General features: G+C 41.4%; 1 pseudogene across 1 annotated transcript; it reads left to right on the top strand.

Moving 5' to 3' along the window:
- Window positions 1-780: 780 nt before the first annotated feature.
- LOC100947259 lies at window positions 781-2,116 on the top strand (annotated as a pseudogene). The gene has a single exon (XR_002774315.1). The product of XR_002774315.1 is annotated as a 60S ribosomal protein L4 pseudogene (transcript).
- Window positions 2,117-6,797: the final 4,681 nt, after the last annotated feature.

The following is a 6,797-nucleotide window of genomic DNA, read 5'->3' as shown; positions in this document are numbered from 1 at the left end:
GTGCAACAGAGACTCCAACACACCTAATAGCCGCACGCATTCAGGACAAGGTTGAGACACGTGGTGCTGTGAAACAGCGTGCACAGTGACACCCATGGACAGCAGCTGGGCATGATCAGAAGGGTCCAGATGCTGACGGTAACCACTTGGAGCGTCTCTTGTAATTGCAGAAGTCAAACATGACTTGTATTCATCTTTTGCTATCAGCATATGTTGAGTAGTATAATTTTAGTACCATTTTATCCTTTCTTATACTGTATAATCTCTCTCTCTATGTCTACAGGACATAGGGTGTCCTGTATACACACACACACACACACACACATACACAATCATGTGCCACATAGCAATGTTTCAGTCAGTAATGCACCACTACACATATGATCCTGGTTCCACAGACTATGATGGGGTTGAAAATTTCTGTCATCTAGTGACATCATAGCCATTGTAATGTTAGCAAGACACAGTATTTTTTCTGGTTAGGCACACTTACTTACCACTGTGTTACAATTGCCTCCAGTATTCAGTACAGGAGCTGCTGCACAGGTCTGCAGCCTGGGAGCAGTCGGCAGCACCATATCACCCAGGTGTGTGGGCCGTGTCATCTAGGTTGGTGTAAGCACATTCTATGACGTTCACACAACCACAGAATTGTCCAACAACATGTCTCTCACTGTATCGTTGTTGTCAAGTGATGAGTGACATGCATATATTGTAAGTCTTGCTTTAAAATTCCAATATTTGCTTTTCCTGTAGGAGCCACCGGGTGTAGAGGAACGTGGCCTTCTCCCTCTCCCCGTCATGGCTTGTGCCTGTCCACTGATAACAGTGTTCTCTGAAAAGGGGGAGTCATCTGGCAAAAATGTCACTTTGCCGGCTGTCTTCAAGGCTCCCATTCGACCAGATATTGTGAACTTTGTTCACACCAACTTGCATAAAAACAACAGACAGCCATACGCTGTCAGTGAATTAGCAGGTCACCAGACCAGTGCTGAGTCATGGGGTACTGGCAGAGCTGTGGCAAGGATTCCCAGAGTTCGAGGTGGTGGGACTCACCGTTCTGGCCAGGGTGCTTTTGGAAACATGTGTCGTGGAGGCCGCATGTTTGCACCAACAAAAACCTGGTGTCACTGGTACCGTAGAGTGAACACAACCCCAAAGCGATACGCCATCTGCTCTGTCCTGGCCGCCTCAGCTTTACCAGCACTTGTCATGTCTAAAGATCATTGAATTGAGGAAGTTCCTGAACTTCCGTTGGTGGTTGAAGATAAAGTTGAAGGCTACAAGAAGACCAAGGAGGCTGTTCTACTTCTTAAGAAACTTAAGGCCTGGAATGATATTGAAAAGGTCTATGCCTCTCAGCGAATGAGGGCTGGTAAGGGCAAAATGAGAAACCATCATCGTATCCAATGCAAGGGACCCTGCATCATCTATAATGAGGACAATGGTATCATCAAGGCTTCCAGGAACATCCCTGGAATTACTCTGCTTAATGTAAGCAAGCTGAACATTTTGAAACTTGCTCCTGGTGGACATTTCTGCATTTGGACTGAAAGTGCTTTCCGGAAGTTAGATGAATTGTATGGCACTTGGAGTAAAGCTGCTTCCCTTAAGAGTAAATACAACCTTCCTGTGCACAAGATGATGAACATAGACTTTAGCCGAATCGTGAAAAGCCCAGAGATCCAAAGAGCTCTTCGTGCACCATGCAAAAAGATTCATCGCAGAGTCCTGAAGAAGAATCCACTGAAAAACCTGAGAATCACGTTGAAGCTAAACCCATATGCAAAGACCATGCGCCGGAATACCATTGTTCACCAGGCCAGGAATCAACAAACTCCGGGTGGATAAGGCAGCTGCAAGACTACAGAACAAGTCAGATGAGAAGGGGGTTGCAGGCAAGAAGCCTATAGCAATGAAGAAGGGGAAAAAACCTGTTGGAGTTAAAAAGCAGAAAAAGCCTCTGGTAGGAAAAAGGCTGCCTCTACCAAGAAACCAGCAGCTGAAAAGAAGCCAGCAGAAAAGAAATCTACCACAGAAGAAAAGAAGCCTGCTGCATAAACTCTTTTAATGTTTATTCCATAAACATCAAATCATTTTGGACAGTTTATTTTGAATAAAGACCTGAGCAAAGAGTCAAAAAAATAATAAAATTCCAATATTTATCTGTAGTTGCTTTTGTGTATGATTTGAGAACGGAATCCAGGTCCATTGTAGTCCATATGGGTAAACCAGTTGTACCACCACGTCTATCAGCTACTCCCCTTTTCCTGAGGGCTCTACAAATTCATCTTTACCACATACAGGCTGTCTCACTTTGTAAGGTTTCTATATGCACAGATTTCATTTCCAGTGATTTAGTTGAATAACACAAGTCCCCTAGGAGCATGTTCAGTTTCAGTCATCACGCTACGCTGAATGCAGTTGTGTGTAACATAAACTTTGTGGACAGCACGTTCGTCTGCAAATCACAGTGTGAATAAAAGATGCACAGGCTGATCACTGACCAGTCGCATCACTTGTTTCAAAGCCTGTCTGCCGGGTCAACTGTGGGTCTGTTATTAGTTCACACACAGATGGTGAAGTGCGAAGTTGTCTTGCTTCCGGGATGAACCCATGTGACAGTTCAGGGCAATATTAATTAAAAGATGAAAGTGCGTCAAAGAAATAAAAAGTGATAATGCTGGAAGTAAAGTTCAAATCTAACATAACGGAGTGATAGGGGAAATTCAAGACTGTGGGAATGTGGACACTGCCCCCGTTTAGAGACTTTAGATGCACAGTGAGAAGAAGGCAGCAGAGGGAACCGATGCCGGAAAATAAGGTGGTCCTGACCACAAAGATGAAGGTGCTGGCAAGTGCTTCACGTCAATGACTTCCAGAGGCATTTCATGGCCTGAAAAGTGCAGAGGATAAAATATTAGAAAGGAGTCTGGCATCTTGCTAAGGCTTGAGAAGGTGCTTGCTCTGTGTTTTAAATTATATGCAGTGAAAAAGAAGGCAGGCACCCTTCAAACTATGCCTAAGTTTTTTATTGTTGCCAAGAAATAAAACCTGTTAATTTTTAATGTTTCAGATGTTTTAAATTCAGGTGGGCTAAACTTTAGTGTTGTTATTTTTTTTTTCATTTTTGCATGTATTTCAAACTCATAATAAGATAGTTTTTGATGTTTTGAAAAAATGGTTAGAGACCATAATTTGTACACATCGATTATGGAGATGGTTTGGTATGGTTCCAGCCCTCGGGCCTTTTCATGTCTCTATGCTGCTGTGCAGGGCAAGTCTGCCTGTATGAAGTTTGTATAAGTGTGGTATGCTCATTCTGTATTCTTTCTGTTGCTCCCTAATCAAATTATCTATGACTAGTGAGCCAATTCTTTAATGCTTTAATTAGCATAGATTTATGGTAAATTTTGCTAATTGGTGGGGTTAATCTCTTTCCTTACTCTAGAACAGAAGTGCTGGTGGTATACTTGGGCCTTTATCATCCACGTACATTTTATTATCAGTTTGTTGATCTTGTGAAACACTGTGGCAAATTGATTGATTACATTGGAGTTTTAGATTGGTTGTGAGAAATCATATCTCTACGATGTCTTCCTACTCATGAATATGGGATCGTTTTCATTTCTTTATGCCTTCTTTGCTGTCACTTTAAGTTTGGATAATTTTTAAAATTTTACAGTGGTTCAACTTTGTAACTTTCATTGAATTATGTTTTCTAACCCTTCCTTTCTGGTCAACAGAAATGCACTGAATTCTTTTTTCTTTTTAATTGAATCATAACTGTGTACAATTATGGGGAACAATGTGCTGATTTGATATACAATGTGGAGTGCTTACATCAGACTGATTAGTATGACCAGCATCTGACTTACTTATTTGTTGTGGTGAGACATTTATACTCTACTCTTAGTAGTTTTGAAATGTGCCATTACATTATGCTAAATAGGTGAGGCCCCATCAAACACCCGCCCTCCTCCCGCCCTCCCTTTCCCCTCCCCTCTCTGTCCTCTCCCCTCCTTATTTCTGGACTATTGTTGTGCTTTATCATTTGTATGGATGAGTAAGTGATGATACGTTGGTTTCATAACAGTATTGCATACATTGGATACTTTTTCCATTATTAAGATACTTGTATTTATTTTCTCATCTCTCTTCTACGATTTTTTGTGATTTATTTGAGTCTGTAATTTAGTGCATTATGCATCTGTGAGTAATGAGAGTTCTGCTTCTTTTTCTAATAGCCATCACTTTTCTTCTTCTCTCTTCCTTCTCTCCTTATTTCCTTCCATCCTCCTCTTCCTCCCTTCTCTTCTTTCCTCTTTCCTTTCTTCATTTTTTCTTTCTTTAATTGTACTTACAAGTGCCATAACAGTAAATAACTCCTAAATTTTCACCATTAAGAATGATGGTTGTGACTTGTCATTATTATTTAAATGTGTTAATCTTTTATAACTTAATATAAATGAAATGCATTATGTGAATTTGCTTCTATCTTTGTTCTTGGTTCATGTGCTTTTAAATAATTTGGGGGGAGGATTTTAAAGAGAGTTCATGTGGTAACGGGGATGTTCTCTTTCCCTCTGGGCTACTACTCTCTGCTCTGAGTAACTAGGAGGCTCATTCATGCTTTCATCTCTCTGCTGGTATAATTTGGTGCATACTTTTGTACCCAAATTACCTGACAAGTGTACTTAAAAAGGAACATTCGGAGAGTCCATGAATAAATCATCATGTTAGTATATTTTATGCTAAAGAGTTGAAGTAATCTCCTTTGTCAATTTACACAGGCAATGGGTGGTATCTTGAGAGCATTGTTGTTAAGTCTGAAGGAGAAGACGGCAGGCAAGAGGTGCTGTTTCCATGCAACAGGTATGCCCTTCCTCACACATCAGTATGCAAAATGATGGTCTGCTTGGTCCACGGCTCTGCGGTTGTGCCATTCAGCTGCCTCCTCCCAGCTGCGGGACAACATCAGTCCTTCCCTTAAAACCAGAGCTGAAGGCTTCTCTCCACAGGAAGCTGTTTCTTATCTGCTTAGGAATCTCTCTTTCTTTGTAATATCTAAGACTTTTCTCTTCTAGAAAAAGTATGCTGAAATGTAAAAAACAAAAAACAAAACTGAACTAGAACTTAGAAAACAGGTTCCCATTTCTGTTTCTGAAATACTTGCTAAGGTCCCTGCTCATTCTGCAAGCTCGGGTTCTGCTCCCAACTTCCCTGAGGTTCCCTGTGCTTGTGTGAAAGACAGAAATAAGGCCTGTTCCTTCTAGTTCACTTGAATCATTTAAACCCACATGGAGTTACGGGTAGGAACTGTGAACTCTAGTACTGTATACTAATAAGGTTAGATACAATATAAGAAGACAATCAAGCTGCAAGAGCAGCTCTGTAAGCCCTTGGCTGTGTGGGCAGAGGTGAATCACTTAAACTCTCTAATTTTCAGTTTTCAAAATTTTCTGATGAGAATGACTACACCTTCCCTTTCTACTTTATAGAATTGTTAATGAATAGAATACCAAATACGCCTTAAGGTAAAGTACACTAAAAATAGAAATTGTAAAATAAATTTCCCTCCATTATAATTAATCTAAAAGATATCCTGATTCATCCAGTCACTGTGCAAATTCTACCTGACTGCCTATGAAATCAAGAAATGGAGCAGAAAGTGGAAATCTAACCATAAGGCAAGCCGTTCTGGTTGCAAGAACCTTAAGCCTCCCAAGTGAGAACAAATGTTGGCCTCCTAAGGGCCATAAAAAAGATTGGTATGTGCTGCGGAGACCCAGAGGTCAAGGTGTCCATGTGATCACAAGTTCCTTGAATCTCGAGAACTCATACAGTGTGCATATTAATTTATTATTTATACAAAAACTGTGTATACTGGCTGGGTATCAGGTACTACGTCAAGTCCCGGAGACTGAGAGGGAAAAAATACACCTTGTCTTCCAAGAACTCCCACCTGGTGACTGGGAAGGGAAGGGGGTGCAGCCCTGAACACCGCTGGAGAGCTCAGTGCTGAGTGGCCCCAGGAGGGGAAGGGGGGTGCAGCCCTGAACACCGCTGGAGAGCTCAGTGCTGAGTGGCGCCGGGAAGGGAAGGGGGGTGCAGCCCTGAACACCGCTGGAGAGCTCAGTGCTGAGTGGGGCTCGTAGTTTTCGACCTCTGTTCCTGAAAGTGATGGAGATTCCTTCAGACTTGCAGAGAACATTGGCTGGCTGACTGGATTTTACCGTACTATAGTTTCAATTCTAGGAAATATCATTCTTTTGAAACTTAGAAGGAGTTGTATTTAACATAAATGACAGTCAGAACACTTCTCTGATACTGTGTCTTTTCTCAGTACAGGTTCATTTAAAATGAGTGTACATCACAGTATTTCTTGCCATTTGATGAAATGCAAGCTTTGAGGAGAGACATTATATCTTTATTTTGTGAGAAATCTTGTTAATTAATGAGTCCAAGGAGCACAGATTGAAGCTTTTTGGAACTACATTTGAATTATTACACTGCTACTGACCAGCGCTGGGAGCCTCAGCTTCCTCTCCTGTGAAATGGGAGCAGTGATGCCTACTTCACAGGTCGTCTGAGGATTTCACCACAGGGTTTGTGGTGTTCACAAACTACCTACATAACGTCTTGTGGTTATTAGAGCCGGTGTGATGGCAAATGTTATTGTTGCAGAAGCAATTTAAGATTAAAGGAAATCTTTAGACGTAACGCCATACGTGCAAATGGAGGGGGGAAACTTACCTTTATTTCTAGGACCTAAATTCAAATATTTATAACTCTCC

The sequence above is a fragment of the Otolemur garnettii genome, unplaced genomic scaffold (genome assembly GCF_000181295.1).
Source record: "Otolemur garnettii isolate 467f Iridium unplaced genomic scaffold, OtoGar3 scaffold00071, whole genome shotgun sequence".
NCBI lineage: Eukaryota > Metazoa > Chordata > Mammalia > Primates > Galagidae > Otolemur > Otolemur garnettii.
This window is presented reverse-complemented; position numbering and strand designations above follow the sequence as displayed.